Source organism: Macrobrachium rosenbergii, chromosome 6 (genome assembly GCF_040412425.1).
Source record: "Macrobrachium rosenbergii isolate ZJJX-2024 chromosome 6, ASM4041242v1, whole genome shotgun sequence".
Lineage (NCBI taxonomy): Eukaryota > Metazoa > Arthropoda > Malacostraca > Decapoda > Palaemonidae > Macrobrachium > Macrobrachium rosenbergii.
In genome coordinates this window covers 42,540,118-42,561,511 of record NC_089746.1, presented here as the reverse complement: position 1 = coordinate 42,561,511, position 21,394 = coordinate 42,540,118, and the positions used below count along the sequence as shown (strand labels likewise).

The following is a 21,394-nucleotide window of genomic DNA, read 5'->3' as shown; positions in this document are numbered from 1 at the left end:
TCTCTACAGAGAGAGAGAGAGAGAGAGAGAGAGAGTAGGTGTTATTGGGCAGCATCAACAGCAACAGCAGCAGCAGCAGGCCGAAAGACAGACAGTAAAGGCTTGAGGGAAGGAAGGGGGGGAGGGTGAGGAGAGCCACGGCCTTATAAGGACGAAATGGGGAGGGGGGAGGGAGTTGTCTTATCTCCGTGGAGAGAAGGATATGGATGGTACCTGGTGGGGGTGAGGAGGAGGAGGAGGAGGAGGAGGAGGAGGAGGAGGAGGAGGAGGAGGAGGAGGAGGAGGAGGAGGAGGGAGTGTCTAAACTCTCACTCACTAACTCGGAGGCAAAATCAGCCTCTCGCAACAAAACTCGTTTGTTCATTGAGTGGTCTGCTTAAGTCTACGAGAGAGAGAGAGAGAGAGAAAAAAAGAAAAAAAAAAAGGAATTCGACGTAAATTATTGATATCAGTTTGATAAAATACGTCTATTTCGCTTTTGGATATATACTTATGATGTGTACTTGTATGTATGTATGCATATATATATATATATATATATATATATATATATATATATATATATATATATATATATATATATATGATATTTGTGCATCATACATATGCCATATCCACACGTGTACAAAATCAAGTGTACGATTCTGCAACAACAGAGGTGTTCGAAAAGCTATCGACCATTTTCGTTCTCTCTCTCTCTCTCTCTCAGGGCTGCTGTACTCGAAGTGTTTCAATATCCTCTGCCAGGAAATATCGCCTGTCTGTGAAATATCATCACACAGGTTCACCTTCGGGAGGGGCAATCGCAAAAGCTTCCCCGTCCAGTTGAACCCGTGAAATTTAACTTCAAACACCTACTCCCTTCGGCGTATCAAGGCTACGAATAAACGCCTTGGCTTTGGGGGGGGAGAGAGAGAGAGAGAGAGAGAGAGAGAGAGAGAGAGAGAGAGAGAGAGAGAGACTTTCGATTGGGTTTGACACTCATTCTAAGCCCACCTTTCTGAGGAGAGAGCGAGAGACAATTTGACACTATAAGCCTCTCTGCAGAGAGAGAGAGAGAGAGAGAGAGAGAGAGAGAGAGAGAGAGAGAGAGAGAGAGAGACTTTCGATTGGGTTTGACACTCATTCTAAGCCCACCTTTCTGAGGAGAGAGCGAGAGACAATTGGACACTATAAGCCTCTCTGCAGAGAGAGAGAGAGAGAGAGAGAGAGAGAGAGAGAGAGAGAGAGAGAGAGAGAGAGAGAGAGAGAGAGAGAGAGAGAGAGAGAGATTTTCAACAGGATTTGACACTCATTCTAAGCCCACCTTCTTATTGCAGGAAGGTTTAGTCCACGATACAACAGCTGAACTTTGAAAGTGACAGCGACCCTTGCTTTGTTTTTTTTTACAGAGCCAACCACAATTAGGAAACAGCTCGATGCTGAACAATCCTCCACCACAAGTGTCGGAGTCTGTCAGAAAATATGCAAATGAACGGAACAAGGAAAGAATGAAAGAGACAGAAGCGGAACGCCGGGCAAAGAAAGTACCGCAGGCCAGATGGGCAAGAGAAAGTTAAGCCAACCAGTTACCCACCACCCTGTGTGTGTGTGTGTGTGTGTGTGTGTGTGTGTGTGTGTGTGTGTGTGTGTGTGTGTGTGTGTGTGTGTGCACCCTCGTGGGCACGGACCATTCATACAGCCATATTCCATACCAATGACCTCTTTAAATGAACAGCAACACTGCTATTCTTGTAACTCCATATTTTTAATCGTAGACTGAAGAATGTTCAAGCGATATAGCCCTCAATAACCTAAAGCTGTTTAACCAACAGACCTGCCTACCCTTATCCTCTCTCTCTCTCTCTCTCTCTCTCTCTCTCTCTCTCTCTCTCTCTCTATATATATATATATATATATATATATATATATATAATATATAAATATATATATATATAATATAAAATATAAATAAGTAAGGTCCTGCAAACACTACAAAAGTCACTACAGCAAGCCAGTCTACGTGATTCTAATGGATATAAGGCGTATCAATATTTTTGCTCTCTCTCTCTCTTTCTCACGTGGGCGCTCACACACTGATACTTCATTTTCTAACAAACCATGCCTCAAAAGGGAAAAATTCTCTCTCTCTCTCTCTCTCTCTCACACACGATTACTACATTTTCTAACGAACCATTCCTCAAAAGGAAAAAATTTTCCCCCTCTCTCTCTCTCTCATACACATTGATACTTTATTTTCTAATGAACTATTCCTCAAAAGAAAAAATTATCTCTCTCTCTCTCCCCCACACAAACACACACACACACACAAAACATACATTGATACTCCATTTTCTAACGAACCATTCATCAAAAGAAAAAAAAAAGAAAAAGAAAAAATCTAAGTTTAACTAGTATATTAAACACTTGTTATAATTACTTATAAGGCATGGTCATGACATACAGAGCCGTGGCAACGCCCTAAATATTCACTAAAGAAAATATGACTACTTACCAGAAAAAAGACCCTCATTAATTACGCTCTCCTTTTCAATTTACATACGTAACTGCTATAAATCGGCCCGTTACCCATTTACTCAAATTCTACCGCTTGACGCAAAGCTCTCTCTCTCTCTCTAATATATATATATATATATATATATATATATATATATATATATATATATATATATATATATATATAATATATATATATATATATATATATATATATATATATATATATATATATATATATATATATATATATATATATATATATATATATATATATATGATAAAATGCACGGCCTTAGGATTTTGCCATGACCTATCTTTCATTATCAGCTGGGGGAAAAGGACTAGTTCCACTTTTGCAGCCATTACAAAATCAGGGACTAGTTCCACTCTAAGATTTCAGAGAGTAGAAGATTTAACATCAAGGCAGCATGTCGTAATCAGGAAGACCTCAAAGAGTACCAACCAAAATTGAAATAAATGTGAAAATTTTTTATGCACTATCTTTTCACTGTTGTCTCAAGATTTTTGAAAAGTAAATAAATAATAATTCTTAGGGAATAAATAATAAATAACTCTTAGTGAATAAACAATAATTATCGATAGTGAATACATAATATACAATTCTGAACAGTGAATAAATAATTCTGAATAGTGAATAAATAATAAGTACCCCAGAACTCTCACGTTTAAATTCATTTGATATTGAAAAATGCGCTTCAACACGAAGGCAGAAGAATGGTTTGGCTCGCGTTCTCTTTACACAAACATCCACTTACTGTTTGAGCAGCGATTCTTGAGTGTGTGTGTGCGTGTGTGTAACGCTTCTCAAAAAAAATAAAAGTCTAAAGTATCATTAATCAACGTACGGCGTAACTGAAGGAATTGGAATATAGAATTTCGGCCAAAGGCTAAGCGCTGGGACCTGTGAGGTCACTTAAGAGCTGAAAAGGAAATTGACAGTAAGGAGTGTTAAAAGGTGTAACAAGAACAACACCTCGCAGTTGTACTAAAAATAATTGTTAGAGAGGGTGGAAGTCAGAGAGGAGACAGAGAATATGAACGGAGGTACAGTAAAAAGAACCAGAAGCTAGGGGCCGTAGGGACGCCGCAAAAGAGAATTAAGTAATGCCTAGAGTGCACCGCGTGAGGTGCACTGACGACACTTTTCCCCTACGGGAAGGCATAACTTTAAAGGTCAACAAAGCTACGACACAGCCTGCTTCGCAAGGCTGAGCAATTACAAATCGCGGCAGAATTCTATATGATTGCCTCTTGACCACTGGCCGACCTTAGCCGAATTATCTGGAGCATAGTTATCAAGTTTCTTCTCTCGGTATTTCACAACGTAGCAGTTCTCCTTAGAAGCCGAAATTTAATGAAGAGCTCCTCGGCCACTGTAGGTTCAAAACATATCTTTGATTTAGTTTTCCCTCAAAATTCCTCACACCGGTGGAACAGTCTCCTTGAGGATGTTGTGCAATTTGAGCCTAAAAAGCTCAAGCGAAGGAAATATCTTTAACTGCTGAAGTCTAACTGGACATTTACATAAAACATCTTTAACTGTTAGTGTCTAACTTGACATCTGCATAAAAATCTTTAAATGTTGGTGTCTAAATACACTTTTAGATAAAATATTTTTAACTGTTAGTGTCTAACTGGACATTTACATAAATTATCTTTAACTGTCGTCAGTGTCTAACTTGACAGTTGCATAAAATATCTTCAACTGTCAGTGTCTAACGGAAGGGGCTAGGTCAAGTGGGTTATTCATCAATTAACCATATGTCAAACTAGAATAAACTAAGCTGAGGAGCACAGAGTCTAACACCTAACATCTCAGGGACAGCTGATTGACAGACAACGTCGTACCACCCTCATCCACGTCACCACATCCTATTATATAGTCTGGTCCATAGAACGTCGGATAAGCCTTCTGAAAAGTTCCAAGATACAAAAACATTCAGGACGCGATCCGGAAAACACCAGAAGCTGGAGGAAATGGTTCCTCCTTAGGCCTATGGCCAACGTCCACAGCAGCCTGTAACCTTTTTCCTTTTTTTTTTTTAACAGCAGAATAAGATTTTCATTTAAATACTTTAATATTTTGTGATTATGTGTACGTAGAGAAAGAAAGAAAGAAAGAAAGAAAGAAAGAAAAAGAAAGAGAGAGAGAGAGAGAGAGAGAGAGAGAGAGAGAGAGAGAGAGAGAGAGAGAGAGAGAGAGAGAGAAAACCAGCGTTGGAAATCGTTCATCCGAAATTGTTATGCAAATCGCTCCTGGGCGAATCATATTTCACTGGTCTGTGGTCTCTTCCTTGAGGAGCGTCGCGAAGTCGGTTCAGATCCGACACCTGACACCACCGCCGCCGCTGAGCTATCGGGGCCGCCGCTTCGGGAATGAACCCGATCTCGTCGATCTCGTGACTTTCGCAGGCAAGGAGATCGTCGAGTGACAGCCTCAATATTGATGAGAATTACATCTCGCTCTTATTCTAAGAAACATCTCACTTATAATTTAAAAAAAATTCACTTATTCTAATAAATAAACATCTCACTTTTATTATAATAAACATCTCACTTTTACTCTTATAAACATCTCACTTATTCTAATAAACATCTCACTTTTATTCTAATCAACATCTCTCTTTTATTCTAATAAACAAAAATCTCACTTTTATTATTATCGTAAAAACCTCACTTATTTTAATAAACACCTCACTTTTATTCTAATAAACATCTCACTTATTCTAATAAACATCTCACTTTTATTCTCATAAAAATCTCACTTATTCTAATAATCATCTCACTTATATTCTGATAAGCATCTCACTATTATTCTAATAAAAAACATCTCACTTATTCTCATAAAAACCTCATTTATTCTAATAAACATCTTTTATTCTTATAAAAATCTCATTTACATTCTAATAAACATCTCACTAATTGTAATAAACAAACATCTCATTAATTTTAATAAACAAACACTTCACTTTTATTTTAATATAAACATCTCACTTAGTCTAATACACATCTCATTTATTCTAATAAACATATATTGCTTATGACGAAAATATTTAATGCAGAAATCAATACACTACTGATAACAACTCCTTGGTTTACATTATTATTATTATTATTATTATTCAAAAGACGAACCCAATTCATATGGAACAAGACCACAGGGGCCACTGACTTGAAGTCCAAGCTTCCAGAGTATGGTATTCATTTGAAAGCAGTAACAGATGGTAAAGGGAAATACGGAGACGGGATCACTTAATAAAATTAAAAACAAATTGACAAATGAATAAAAGATATATAAATGTAAGTAAATTACTGAAATGCAATGGTAGTAACCCATTGCATCTTCGCTTGGACTTCTGAAGTTCCAAGCTCATGACATCCTCAGGGAGACGACCACAGACCAACGGTGTGAAGAGTAAAGGACCTCTGGAACTGAGGAGTTGCCAACGTAATAACAGAGCCAAAACAGTACTTTATTATTCTAGGGACGTTATACCAATAAGAGGTTATTCCTACATGCTTATATAGCCGATTGGGTAAGAGAAGCTGGCCCCAGGCTGAGCGACGCGACGGCAAGTTTCAAGGTTGAGTTCAATACCGTTATTGAACAAAACAATACATGACCGATACCAATTACTATAACTGAATTGAATTGAATACAGAATTTAGGCCGAAGGCCCAGCACTGGGACCTATTAGGTAATGCAGCGCTGAAACGGAAATTGACAATAAAAGGTTTGAAAAGTGTAACAAGAGTAAAACCTCGCAGTTGCGCTATGAAACACGTTAGCAGAAGGTGGAAAGTAAGATGGAAGAAAGATAATATGAAAAGGGGTTGCAAGCTAGGGGCCGAAGGGACGCTACAAAGAACCTAAGTAAAGAATGCAGCGCACCGCGTGAGGTTCCCTGACAGCACTACCCTCTTACGGAAACTAATTACTATAAGACAACTCCTACCTTTGTTACATAATTCCTTAACTCCTTAACAGTCTTCCAAAGAATTAAACAACTCCTACCTTTGTTACATAATTCCTTAACTCCTTAACAGTCTTCCAAAGAATTAAACATACTTGTGAATGAATACACAACTGAAAAAGGCATAAAACTACGTATATATAAAATAAAGTAAATACACATTAACACTCATTCAGTTGTTGTATACATCTTACCCTGAACATACTCAGTTGCAAAACCAAACATGAACGCGACACGCAATTCTTGCAATTCTTACTTTCTAGCCACAATATTCTTCAGGTTCATACACGGCCTATTCATTCTTTAATAATGGCCCACATTCATTCCAATCTATTCATTCAATTAACATAAAAACGTTTTTGAACCCTAAATAACGTCCAACATTCCAACATAATCTTTCAATAATGCCAACCTTCCACTTCTATATTTTCCAAGAGTCCACATTCTCATTTGATCCTTTCAAAACTACCCAGGCGTCGTCTACCTTTCAACAGTGTTCCAAATTCGTTCCAATTCTCCATTAACATGATTAATTTTGTTTTTATAAGTCTTCACAGCTCTTGACGCATTTACATCATGCCACAGCGATGTTTCTTTATAACTGATATTATTCGCGACAAAAGTAATGGTGATCACAAATAATGTTTCGATGTAATAAAGCTTCATACTGATCCGGAGTTTAAACATTCTGGGTAAAGGATGATTCACGTACATATACACGCTCATATACTGTGTACATGTATGTGTATGTATGTATGTATGTATGTATGTATATATATGTATGTATATATAAATATATATATATATATATATATATATATATATATATATATATATATATATATATATATATATATATATATATATATATATACACACTTTTAAGTAGAATTGCTAAACAATAATCTTCAGGAGATCACGCGAAAGGCCGCTCCCAAAAAAGCCTACAGTACCAAAATGCTATAACAAAGCACTGCCTCAATTTTGAAGTCTTCTTCCTACACCTAATAATTTACGAGAGAGAGAGAGAGAGAGAGAGAGAGAGAGAGAGAGAGAGAGAGAGAGAGAAAAATGTCCGTCATCGCAGCCCAGATCAGGCGTCTAATCATCACACCAAATATGAAAAATATTCCTCATGGCAGTGGGCTATCTCACACACATGTTTGACTTGAGAGGCTGGAGAAAAAAAAGGGGCGGTTACAAAAATGACCATTTCAGAGAGAGAGAGAGAGAGAGAGAGAGAGAGAGAGAGAGAGAGAGAGAGAGAGAGAGAGAGAGAGGGGGGGGGGAAGAATATTTACAGAGGGCAATGATATTCTACAAAATTTTTTCAGACTGACAGCAGACTTGCTTTACAGAATGACAGAAGACTTTCTGGTCTGTCAGACTAACAGAAGATTTTTCAGCCTTTCAGACTGACAAAAGACTATTAAGACTTTCAGACTGATAGAAGAACATTAAGACCTTCAAACTAGCGGGGAGATTTTTCAGTCCCTCAGACTGATAGAAGACTTTTATGCCTTTTCAGACTGACAGAAGACTTTTATGCCTTTTCAGACAGACAGACTATCAGAATAATACAAGACATATATTTCAAACTGACAAGAGGATTTTCAAGCCTTTTTTAACAGACAGAACACTGGCAGAAGAATTCAAAGTCTTTCAGATTAATGTTAGACTTATCGCCACGCCGAAAGTCCTCCCGTCAGAATCTGGCCCAGACGCCTGAGAAAAGACGCACCCGCCAGAAACGATCGGATTATCCGAGTCATTAGACAATTATAACAAACTCGTAACAACCCGCTTGTATGGAATGACCTAAAAAAAAAAAAAAAAAAAAAAAAAAAAAAAAAAAAGCCCGAATTATGAATTTCTTTTATATTTTTTTAGAGCAAAGGTTAAATCAAATGTAAAAGTTGGTCGAAACTTTTACTTGGCTTTTCCAATCCTGGAATATTTATCGGTCCAGAAGGTAAAGCCATTAAAATGAGCTCGGTAGATAATGATGACGACACAGTAACATTTTTCAAGACGCATTAAGGTTCACTCTCGTGTGCTATCTGGGACGCGGGAGGGAAGCTTTGAAATTCCACAAAATTCGCGACCGTACAGAGAGAGAGAGAGAGAGAGAGAGAGAGAGAGAGAGAGAGAGAAAATCTGCGTTCAACCAAAATTCTTTCAGCGTTGCTAGCGCTCTTACTGCAAGATAGCGTATGGCAAAAAATACGTTTAAAGTATATTTCAAAAGTAAATTTTCAAGTTATTATTATTATTATTATATTATTCAGTAGATGAAACCTATTCATATGGAACAAGCCCACAGGGGCTAAAGACTTGAAATTCAAGCTTCCACAGAATATGGTGTTCATTAGGATGTACGAAGAAGTAAATGGAAATACAGAAAGAAGAGATACCACCTATTAAAAAAGAAAAAAATTCATTAATAAACAGATAGAAGTGCTCTTCTTCCAAGACACTGTATGGAAAAATTACGTTTAAAGTACCATTTAAAAGAACAAAATACACATATGAGCATACACCCATGTTCATCGATCATGTGCAAAGGTGTAAATAATCAGGTGTTTTACCTTAATGCGCAGAAACAACTTTCACTATATCCCAGCAGGTATAATCACAGCCTACGTGAACATATGTGTGCGTGTGTGTGTGTTTCAGGGACCAAGAACATTACCGTACAAGTTCAGTATCCATTAGAGAGAGAGAGAGAGAGAGAGAGAGAGAGAGAGAGAGAGAGAGAGAGAGAGACTGGAACAGGTATTTACGGGTGCCTAATACGGATTAGAGCTGGGTTATGAGTCACTAGTGAAGAACCCAAAGACCCTAGAGGAAGGATACAGAGAGAGAGAGAGAGAGAGAGAGAGAGAGAGAGAGAGAGAGAGAGAGAGAGAGAGAGAGAGAGAGAGATTCTAACACTCATAAACGTAATAAAAAAAAAAAGCCGAGATGATGCCGTGGTCAATTTTTCAGTCAAGATGTGGCCATTTCCTTTCTGAAATCTGGTTATTGAGGAGATTACCTGAGCCAAGGTGCTCCCGGGAAATGGGCTGAAACGAATCCGGGCTTTTCCCCATGATAGAGCCCGAAGCCTGCCAAAATCCCCCTCCCCCTTAAAAAAAATCTTCCTGAAACGATCATCTTTAAACTAGAAAACTAGAAAGGGGAAAAGAAGCGGAAGAACAGATTGGATTCAAGCACGAAGGGAGCGATGGACTTTGCAGGTTATGAAAATTAGACACGAAATTTAGGCCATTCAGGATGACCAGTTTAGACATACCAAATTATGAAGCTTACAGATGAAGTTTGGAACTCTAAGAATATGAAGATTAGACTTTCCGGATCAAGAAGTTTACACTTTTCAGGTTGTGAAGTTTAGACTTTCCAAGTTATGGAGTTTAGACCTTCCAAGTTGCGAAGTTTAGACCTTCCACATTATGAAGTTTAAGACTTTTCAGGTTGTGGAGTTTAGACCTTCCAGATTATGAAGTTTAGACCTTCCAGGTTATGAAGTTCAGACATGAATTTTAGACTTTCCACGTTATGAAGTTTAGCCTTTCCAGATTATGAAGTCCAGACCTTCCAGGTTAAGAAGTTTAGATCCTCCAAGTTATAAAGTTTAGACCTTCCAGATTATGAAGTTTTAACTTTTCAGGTTATGAAGTTTAGACCTTCCAGGTTACGAAGCCTGTAGAGAAGAGAATGCCAATGCTTACATATAAATGACAATAATTCCATCCGGTTTTTCCGACGCGACACAAACTCGAGTTACATTCGAGAATGAATTAAAGTGATGAATTAAGCTGCTGAAACGTAAGACATATTCTGGAATGAATTAAACTGTTGATGCTGATAATTACAACCTTACGTAGGCTGTATTCGTGAGTGATCTAAATTGTCAGAGCTTGAAATAGGATAGCCTATAAGACAGAAACTACTGTGTATGCAATAAACAGCCGCATAAAAACAATAAATACATAAAACATCTGCTTCAAAACATCTGTAATAAATTCTTTTGTCCCCTAAGCACAGCAGACTGCCGCTTAACTATCCAGCTGTTCGCCATGTTATTAACTTTGCGTAAAGTCCCTCTCTCTCTCTCTCTCTCTCTCTCTCTCTCTCTCTCTCTCTCTCTCTCTCTCTCTCTCTCTCAGGCTACCTTGAAATTTTCTTACAACCTCTAACCTTTCAGCTCCATTAAGCTTGGAAGCACCCATTCGTGAAATCCATGACATCTGGAGAGAGAGAGAGAGAGAGAGAGAGAGAGAGAGAGAGAGAGAGAGAGAGAGAGAGAGAGAGAGAGAGAGAGAGAGAGAGACTAATGATCTTTATCTAGCACTTGTCTTGGCCTCTTGAGTGAAAGCACTTCTTGAAACGCCAAGCAATCCATCATCCACCACAGCAAGTGACGTGTGACTGACCACATCTGTACAACCAAGAAGAAATTTTATATATATATATATATATATATATATATATATATATATAAATATATATATATATATATATATATATATATATATATATATATATATATATATATATATATATATATATATATATATATATATATATATATATATATATATGCTTTCTGCACTGTTGGTGCCAAAAGCAGTTGAATCTCAAAAAAAAAAAAAAAAAAAAAAAAAAAAAAAAAAAAAAAAAACGACCCCGGGGTTTCTCTCCAATCTCATTTGTTTTGGAATGGAATGGAATATAAAATTTAGGCCAAAGGCGAAGTGCCGGGACCTATGTGGTCATTTGGCGCTGAAACGGATATTGGGAGTGAAAAAGCTCGTAGTTGCACTATGAAATAATTGTTAGGAGGGTGGAAAGTTAGATGGAAGATAGAGAATATGAATGGAATTACAAGAAAAAAAATAAAATGAAAGGCGTTGCAGCTAGGGGCCGCAGGGACGCTGCAAAGAACCTTAAACAACGCATACAGAGCACCGCGTAGGGTGCACTGACGGCTCTAACACGCTCCCCCATCTGATTTTTTAGATTCCTGTAAAAACGTCCCATCGATTATAGACATTTTTTTTTCTGGTCCTAGCGCTAATTTTCCATTGGTCTGGAAACTATTTTCGAAAGCCTCTAAAGATCATTTTCCATAGGTTCAGGAGATTATTTTGTTTTGTTCCTTCAAATAATTTTTTCGAGAGGCCTAAAGATCCTATCATCTCGGTTCTGTAAATAATTTTCGTAGTTCATACATTTAATTTTCCCTTACTTTTTACTTCTCCTGGTCAAATAATTTCTATTTTTCACCTGAACACTGCGTGTTATTGTTATTGTATTTTTAAATCATTTTTGTTCTTCACCTGAACACTGCAGTTTTATTGCATTTCTGAAGTTCTATTCTCCACCTGAAAACTGCGTGTTACTGCATTTCTAAAAGATTCCTATTCTCCACCTGAATACTGCCTGTTCCGGTATTTCGGTCTTCATTGAATATGTTACTTCCAAAATTTATAACCACACACACACCGCATGTGTTAACTACTGGTTTTAATATCTAATTATATTGGCATCGATTTTCGGACATTGCCTCCTAGTGTCAATTGGTACGTATATTACAATTAAAAAACTCCTTGACAAGTGCATGCTGCATTGCATTGTAGAGAGAGAGAGAGAGAGAGAGAGAGAGAGAGAGAGAGAGAGAGAGAGAGAGAGAGAGAGAGAGAGAAAGACGAATACTAATTATAGAAGTATAGCAATATAATATACGATATACTAATTATAGAAGGGAATATATATATGTATATATATATATATATATATATATATATATATATATATATATATATATATATATATATATATATATATATACGGATATATACAAAGAATAGAATATACTCACGATTACTTTGGGGAAGACACAGGAGGGTGGAGATGACCTGACCTGACACGATATAATAATATGCGTTCCATCAAAATAACGTGTATCTTATGGTGTCATTACATAATTAGCTTTATGGCTGTCTAATTATATCTGTACGAACACCGTACAGAAATACGGTAATTCTCTTTCTCTCTTTTATATTATATTACAGTATATATATATATATATATATATATATATATATATATATATATATATATGTGTGTGTATATGTGTATATACTGTGTGTGTGTGTGTGTGTGTAATATATACAACTACACTATTTTTATAATTATTTCATTATTAAGAAATTATAAAAATATGATCACATTTAATCAACCCATTATTATTATTATTATTATTATTATTATTATTATTATTATTATTATTATTATCACAACTACCATCTCCATCACACTGTTCTACTACATTGCACACCATCATAATCATAATTATCCTTTTCCTCTTCCATCGTCACTAAATTATCGCTACATCTCATCTCGAGGCTCTCTCTTCCTAACAACCTTCAAATCCCACACACACACACAAGTAACCTTCAGCTTAAGAACGGCTGACGGTGACAGCCACGAAGACAACAGCAACAGGGTCGTGACGTGAAAAGGGAAGGGGGAAGGGGAAACCGTCGTCTTGTGCCAAGTTAATGCCAAGTCTAAAGTTTGTGAATGAAAGGTGACTGAGTCTACCTGGCAAGGAGAGTGTTGCTCCTATACAGAGCCCAGGTGCTGTGGGTGTGTGTGTTTTTGTGTTTGTGCGGCTCGCTAGACTACTTGTCAGTGTGCCAAAATACACGCCAAAATGCACTTACATTTACTACTACTGTACTATGGAGGCGATGAGTAATAAATGGTATGAAATCAAGAACAGGTTACCTACTTATTGAGCCGAGTTTATTTCTCACACCGTTGGACTGTGGAACAGTCTCCCTGAAGATGTCGTGCAATTCGAACTTCGAAAGTTCAAGCGAAGATGCAACGCATTACTACCCTAATACAATTCTCCTTATATTTTCATAAATTACTTACATTTTTATGCATTTATTTATTAAATTTCTTTTTTTCTTTTTCTTATTTAATAAGTGAACTCTTTCTGTATTTCCTATTACCGTCTGTTACTTCAAATGAACCCCACATTCTTTGGAAGCTTGAATTTCCGTCAATGGCCCTTGTGGTGGGCTTGTTCCATATATATAAAATATATTCAAATATATATATTATATATATATATAATATATGTATATGTACAAACACATATATATGTGTATATATATATATATATATATATATATATATATATATATATATATATATATATATATATATATATATATATATATATATATATACACATACATACATATACACAAAATCTAGACATACACATATGTTGCAAGGAACAGTTGCAATATTCCCCTCGACTTCCTACCCTCGTAGATCTGCAGTTGCGTGATTAACCTCTGACACCCTCATACCCATGCCACGATCAACACACTTGATGGCACTTCAGGACTTTTGAAGTGATGCCCAGTGACTCTCTCTCTCTCTCTCTCTCTCTCTCTCTCTCTCTCTCTCTCTCTCTCTCTCTCTCTCTCCATTTTATAAACTAGATTTCTCCCGAAGCACACGTGGGCATAAAGACTTTCGGCGCTTCGCAAAGAAAACAAATACTGCATCTCCGAATTTCAAGATAAAAAAAAAAATGCTAAGCAAATAATCCATCACTGAATTTCAAGAACAACAAAAACGCTTCTGCTAAGAAATTCACGATATCGTGATGAAATGTAATAAAAATCTACAATTATATTGTATTGATGGATGATAGCAGTGGTCTTAATTGAATATTTTCTTTGTGGATTTTTGGTATATCATATAAAATAGAACAGAATATAAAATTTAGGCCAAAGGCCAAGCACTGCGACCTATGAGGTCATCCAGCGCTGAAACGGAAATTGAGAGTAAAAAAGTTTGAAAAGGGTAACAGGAAAACCTCGCAGTTGCACTATGAATCAATTGTTAGGAAAGGGATGAGGAAATTAAGATGGAAGAGAGAATATGAACGGAAGTACAGTAAAAGGAAAGACATGGATTGCAGCTAGGGGCCGAAGAGACGCTGCAAAGGACCTAAAGTAATTCCTACATTGGACAGCATGAGATGCACTGATGGCACTACGGTGGGTAAACAACATAGAACACCAGGATTATATCCAGAAGCATAAAAATGTTTATATACCTCTGGTTGTAATCCTGGTGTCCTATATGGTTTACTAGAAATCCCAGAAGAAAAAATTAATTGTATTAAGTACAGAAAGGTGTTCCTCCTACGTTCAGCTGTTCGAAAGTCTCGTTATATCTTTTGCATATTAATACAATTCATTTCCATAATTGTAATAAAAATCCACAATTACATAAATGAATTGTATTAATATGCAAAAGGTAAAATAAAGACTTTCGAACCTCCGTTCAGGTGTTCGAAAGTCTTGTTATGTCTGTTGCATATTAATACAATTCATTTATGTAATTGTGGATTTTTATTACAAAATTAATTTTATTTTTCTGTGAATAATACATCACAGGACGCCCTCTGATGTTTGAAGTCAATTTCCATTTGAGAGAAAATTAAGTTTGCCCATACTTATTGAGACTCAGTAATAAATACGTTATCCTTTGCTTTGGTTACAAATACCTTCATATATCTCACTGAGTAGTTTCATTTATCCAGCACAAAATTAAAAAGATGTTTCATTTCACCCTTGGGAATTCGGAATACAATACTCTATCGTAATATAAATCAAATATTCCTTGTGACGACACAAAACTATATTAACCCTCACTTTCTTTGGTTTTTTTTCTCTCTCCCGAGAATGGTAATAGATTCTGTGGAAGTTTTGCAAACACACACACGCACGCAAACACACACTGTGTGTGTATAACTGAATCAGGAAAATATGGAACGTGATGAATATATAAATAAAGATCAAATCTACTAAGGAACGAAAAACAATGGAGTACTGCAAGGCCTTTCGACTTCTTGTCCTTTACTTAGCAGACTGCAAGTAAAGGACAAGTGGAAAGACCTTGCAGTACTCCATTGTTTCCTAAGTAAAGGACAAGAAATCGAAAGGCCTTGCAGTACTCCACTGTTTCCCTTTTCTTCGTGGATTTTGTCTTTATATATGTATAATCACAATACTCGTGTTAGGCTTCAATAAGACGGGACGATTTTGAGTCCTTAGTACTGCAAGCTTTTCAAAGATATATTGTCAACTTCTTCAAGTACCGATGCACTACAGAAGCCTAACACGAGTAGTATCAGTATATATACGCAGTGAAGATGTGTAGCTATATATAATATTCATCTGACGAAAACTATACTTTTTCACACGACTCAAAATCGAACCCACGCCTTTCCTCTGGAGGAAACGGCGAGCACCCTCATGGCCCGACCACCACAAACATGACATCAAAATAATTACAGGCATCAATAACTCTTGAACAAGGGAACTTTTGACATTTAACTCTACATTCCCTTTTTTTTTCTAAAATACCTTTAGGCACGAATGTGCAATCATGAAATCTTTCAGAGGAAAACACATTAAAATGTGACTTTTTTTTTAATGGGGTCAGTGGTTCTACTAATGCTGTGTTCCACTAATGTTGCAATGAAAATATTCAACTGGCCCAATTTGCACTTATAATGATTAAATGTTCGCCATAAATGTTTATAATAACTGATCGGGAAAATTGATTTCGGATGTGAAGTTGTCTATTCCATTTTGGTGATATGGTATTTTATTACACTATCGTTAATAATAATAATAATGATATAACAACAATAATAATAAAACAACAACAATAATAATAATAATAATAATAATAATAATAATAATAATAATAATAATAATAAAAGTACAACCTGTAAATTTTTATAAATTTAAACTTCACCACTTCAACAATCCAATATTTTCGTATACGAATTTTTCAAGTAATTAAAGTGCACTTCATGACCATGAAAGTATTGGCAGACATAAGCAAACTCTCTCTCCAATACAGTCTTTAAAAACGTATCACCACCAATAAATTTCAGGTCGAAATGGATTCGACCGCACAGTGTATAGCCTAAAAGGGGTCGACGATTGAAGAGGAAGGGACAAAATCCCCTTTTCTCAATCTCTCTCTCTCTCTCTCTCTTTCATGTTTTACTTGGTCTCTGCCCTCCCCTGGAAACATTTGGGACCAGGGAAGTTCAACGTTTATCGCCACTGAAAAAACGTTTACCGGAGGGGAAATTCATAAGTTACTGAACTGAACTGAATCTAGAATTTAGTCCAAAGGCCAAGCACTGGGACCTATGAAGTCATACAGCGCTGAAACGGAAATTGACAGTAAAAGGTTTGACAGGTGTAACTGGAGGAAAACCTCACATTGAACTATGAATCAACTGTTAGGAGAGGGTGGAAAGCAAGATGGAAGAAAGAGAATATGAAAGGACGTACAGTAAAAGGAACGAAAGGGGTTGTACCTTGGCCAAAGGCACGCCGCAAAGAACCTTAAGTAATGCCTACAGTGCACCGCATGAGGTGCACCGACGGCACTACCCCCCTACGGGAATTCATAGGTTACAAATATGAAGACATATTTTTACTTTTAAATTTAGGGACCACATAGTTACAGAAGTCCCTCCCAGCACTAAGTAAATAAATAAATAAACAAGTAAATACACAAATAAATAACCTGATGTAGCTACAGTGACGTTAAGCGCTGCCAGCTCTAATAAGTCTTCCCCGATTCATAAAATGGTATCGTGAATTGAAGAGAAAGAGAAAAAAAGAAAAAAAGAAAAAGAAAAAAGGGACAGACACGCAATCACGTTATATCGACCCAAGTCAATCGATATGACAAAAACTATTTTAACAAAAGGTTTACTTCCATCGACATGAGACCTTCACCTTAGTCTCACTCACTGCTGCCTATACTGTGAAGTAGCTAAAGTGTAGGATAGCAATTTGGCCTCACTGCTAACTGTGTAAGCTAAGTACTAAACAGCACCTTTTTTTTTTTTTTTTTTTTTTTTTTTGCCGGCATAAGGCAAAGACGATATCACTTCTACCGTGGCTTTAATATTCCGGTTACATAAATTAATATATACAGTATATATATATATATATATATATATATATATATATATATATATATATATATATATATATATATATATATATATATATATATATATATATACATATCGTTCATATATGGGCTTTATAAGGTTAAAATAAGTATTCATATCGTGGTGAATATAAAATATATATATATATATATATATATATATATATATATATATATATATATATATATATATATATATATATATATATATATATATATATATAAAAGCTCGACATCATAAAGAAATGTCACTAAATTTTAATAAATTAAGCGGTACTTTTGAGAGAGAGAGAGAGAGAGAGAGAGAGAGAGAGAGAGAGAATCATCTTATTCGCCATTACATCACCATCCCCTTCTTCATTAGCATCGTTTCCTCGCCCCCCCCCCCTTCTCCCTTTCCCCCAAGAGGGAATCATCCGAAATCAAATTCTCACCCCCGCCTACCCACACCCTAATCAGACAAGGGTGCTCCTACACACTTGCATCGCAATATAAATCAATAAATAAATTCTTACAATGGCGTGTATTTAAAACCTTCGAGAATTTACATTGGATGATAAAAAAGACCGGTCACATAAACAGTAACAATTACATCTACAAATAACAATTAAAATAACATTCAAATGTTCCATTATCATTAATTAACAAAGAATCTTATTCCACAGTTAGCTGATTATTAAACTGAAATATGACGCAAAATTTACTAACTTGGAAATGTTTAAATAACCAGATTCATATTAACCATTAAAATTATTAAATTCATTTGACTAAACATTAAAATAACCAAATTCATATTTCATTTAGACTAAACATTAAAATAACCAAGATTCATATTCCATTTAGACTGAACAAAGTGCCCATGGCGAATAATTACCTGATATGGACTAGATGAATAAAGCTAGGTGCTGGTTCCTTCGGAAATTCTTCTCTCTTCTTTATAAGTCTTGGAGGAGAGGGTATAGGCCTAGAGGACTTGTGTGATTATTTTCTTCGGATAAATTACGAAAACCAATTCCTCTCGTTTTCAAAATGAATTAATGCACGATTTTTATTTTAATTTTTCAAATCACTTCAATGATCACCAATCACTAATATACCTACGCGGAAATTTTTTTAATTATCAATCATGTATCAAAGGTTTTGTTATTCGATTTTTATATACTATATAGGCCTATTATCAATAATACCACACTTAGGCCTACTACTGCGCTGAAAAGGTAAACACTGCTATTAAAAACAAGAATAAAAAAAGTTTGAAGGAATAATGAAAATATAAACACAAACAAATCCAGCTGAGCGTCCGCCGTCAGTTGACGTAAACCTGTCTGTCAGGGCATATGACAACACACAAACACACACACACACACACACACACACATACGAAAAAACGCCGTCACCAAACGATGCAATGACACAATGTGCGTTGTCAAAGACTTAGTGTCTCTCTTCTCTATCGCCTGATTATTATCGTCCACTGTTCCTCCTATCCTTCAGTCGTCGTGTTTCTTTGTTCCTGAAGACGAAGGAAGCAGGTGGTGGTGGTGGTGGTGTTGTGGGTATGCAGTAGTCGCCTTGCCTTAGGACTGACTGACTGATATGCCCTTCGTGGATATGTGAATGAGTGTGAGGAAACGGGCGCTGAGGTTGTCTTGGGCGTTTCACAAGACCACGGAAGGAAGGAAAAAAAGGGAAGGGGGGAGGGGGCTCAGCAGTCACTAACTGCACATATACGAAAAACACCAGGCAATAATAATCAGTAGGTTAAGCGACAGTCATGACTGTTGGTGGGACTTATATTCGAAGCACTCGTCCTGACGAGTTGCTGTAACCGAACGGAAGGTTGAAGGGGGGAGAGGTAGGGGGTATTGTCGTTGGAGCAAATCGTATGGTACTTTCTGGACGACGAACGGCAGCAGTCGGGGTGTCTGTGTGTGTAAACACGAGTTGTCACTGGGGCCTACTACAGGCTAAAACGACACGATGCACAAGAGGCCCCTAGGAGCGTTTTAGTCTCCAGACTAGGCCTAAAGGATCACCACCACCGACTTGCTAGGATCCTAGGGACGTCACTGTCTCCCCCACTAAAATCCCCAAGCCAACAGCACCACTAAACCAAGCAGCAGAAGGAGGAGGACTCACACAACAAAAAGGGGGTCGCAAGGAACCGAGACGTGGGTCCTGCTCGCGGATCGGCGGTAGGCGCGCGAGTGAGCCGCAACTCGTATTGACGACCCACGCCGTCCGTAACCGAGGAGGAGGGTAGAGGGAAGGGAAGAGGTGGAGGTAGAGGGAAGGGGAAAGGAGGAGGTGGAGGAGAAGGAGGAGGAGGAGTTGCCATCAACCGCCGTTGATGGAACGTCGATTTCAAAATCAAAACCGACTATTTAAAAGGCGTTTATGGTCTTCGGCACCTTTTAAAAGGGGGAGGGGGAGGAAAAACACCTTCAATACGAAGACATTAAATCAATATCATTCCTGAAAAATGGAAAAACCTTCACGACAAAGTATCGAAACAGTGCCTTTGGGATGACTGGAAGTATGCTGCAACTATACACTCTCTCTCTCTCTCTCTCTCTCTCTCTCTCTCTCTCTCTCTCTCTCAGGGGGTTGGATGGATAACTTCAAACACATCTTTTGTTGGGATGTTGGTCGGCCCCAAATTCGCTTCTCGCCACCCTTAGGTCGCACTTGCAGACACATTCGGGAGAGATTTAGTGAACATCAGGGGCCCATGACACCTGCAACGCGCAAGTGCAGAGGGAAGGCGGGAATAAATAAAGATAATAATAATAATTCATCCCGTGTAAGTCAGATGCTTGTGAGATGTTTCGAGGTGAGATTTCGGTCGCGTGATTAACAGACAATGTTGTTTACACAAACACGTTATTGTGATTGATGTCATAACACCAACAACAAATATTACAATAATCATCAACACGGGCCAGCGGCAAAGCCACTAAACTAACAAAGGCGAGGCGTCACTCACAAAAGGAACCTAAATAATAATTCAACATCGAGACTTGACGTCACAGTGACGTCATCATCGGTAGGGGCAGCTGCTGCCGCCGCCTCCTCCTCCTCTTCTGTTGCCGATGCTGAAGGAGAGGGGAGGGGGAGGAAGCCCGGGGGAGAGGAGGGGGGTTGTGGGCCCTAACCCAAACATCCCTACCAATAGTCCCCGACTCTCTCTCTCAACGGAGGGGGTCCATGGTGAGATTTGTCTCGTCTACAGCCCCCTTTTGATAAAGGAATAGGAAATGGGTGGGACGAGGAGGAGGAGGAGGAGGAGGAGGAGGAGGAGGAGGAGGAGGGAGGGATAGGTGGTGGTGGTTTTGAGGGATCTATATTTAACGTACAACAAATTTACACATGGATACACTTCAAAGGAGGAATAAAGGGGCTTCAAAAGAAGAAGAAGAAGAAGAAGAAGAAGAAGAGAGAGAGAGAGAGAGAGAGAGAGAGAGAGAGAGAGAGAGAGAGAGAGAGAGAGTGTGTGTGTACACAAAATACGATATTTTCTTGTCCTTGGTTAACTGAATAGAATGAATGACTTATCTCGAAATTATTATTATTATTAGTATTATTATACTTTAACCAATAAGCATGACCAACATTAATAATAATAGCTTCCTAGATTCTGTACACACCACACACCATAAAACACTTTAGAGAACACAAGTTTCTGGCAGGCGAAAAGAAAAAAGCCACAATAAATAAATAAATAAATAAAAATAAATAAATAAATAAAATACAGAGATAGAGAAAAAAAGAAATACACACATTCCTAAATGCAAGTTCGCTTCTTAAAGCAA

The 21,394-nt window shown here is 37.3% G+C and overlaps 1 protein-coding gene and 1 long non-coding RNA gene across 15 annotated transcripts in view; both read right to left on the bottom strand.

The window, feature by feature from the left end:
- Positions 1-19,806, bottom strand: part of LOC136839480 (uncharacterized) — an 83,111-nt gene extending 63,305 nt beyond the window's left edge. Inside the window, exons 1-2 of one of the 2 annotated variants that reach the window (XR_010853350.1) lie at positions 19,722-19,806; positions 18,457-18,791 (exon numbers count right to left, since the gene is read on the bottom strand). This is a non-coding gene — a long non-coding RNA (uncharacterized lncRNA). The remainder of the gene's footprint in view (positions 1-18,456; positions 18,792-19,721) is intronic. The other variant, XR_010853351.1, reaches the window with a different exon arrangement.
- LOC136839477 (cyclin-dependent kinase 17-like) overlaps positions 1-21,394 on the bottom strand; it is a 304,654-nt gene that overhangs the window by 167,151 nt on the left and 116,109 nt on the right. The gene's annotated exons all lie outside the window — the stretch shown is intronic.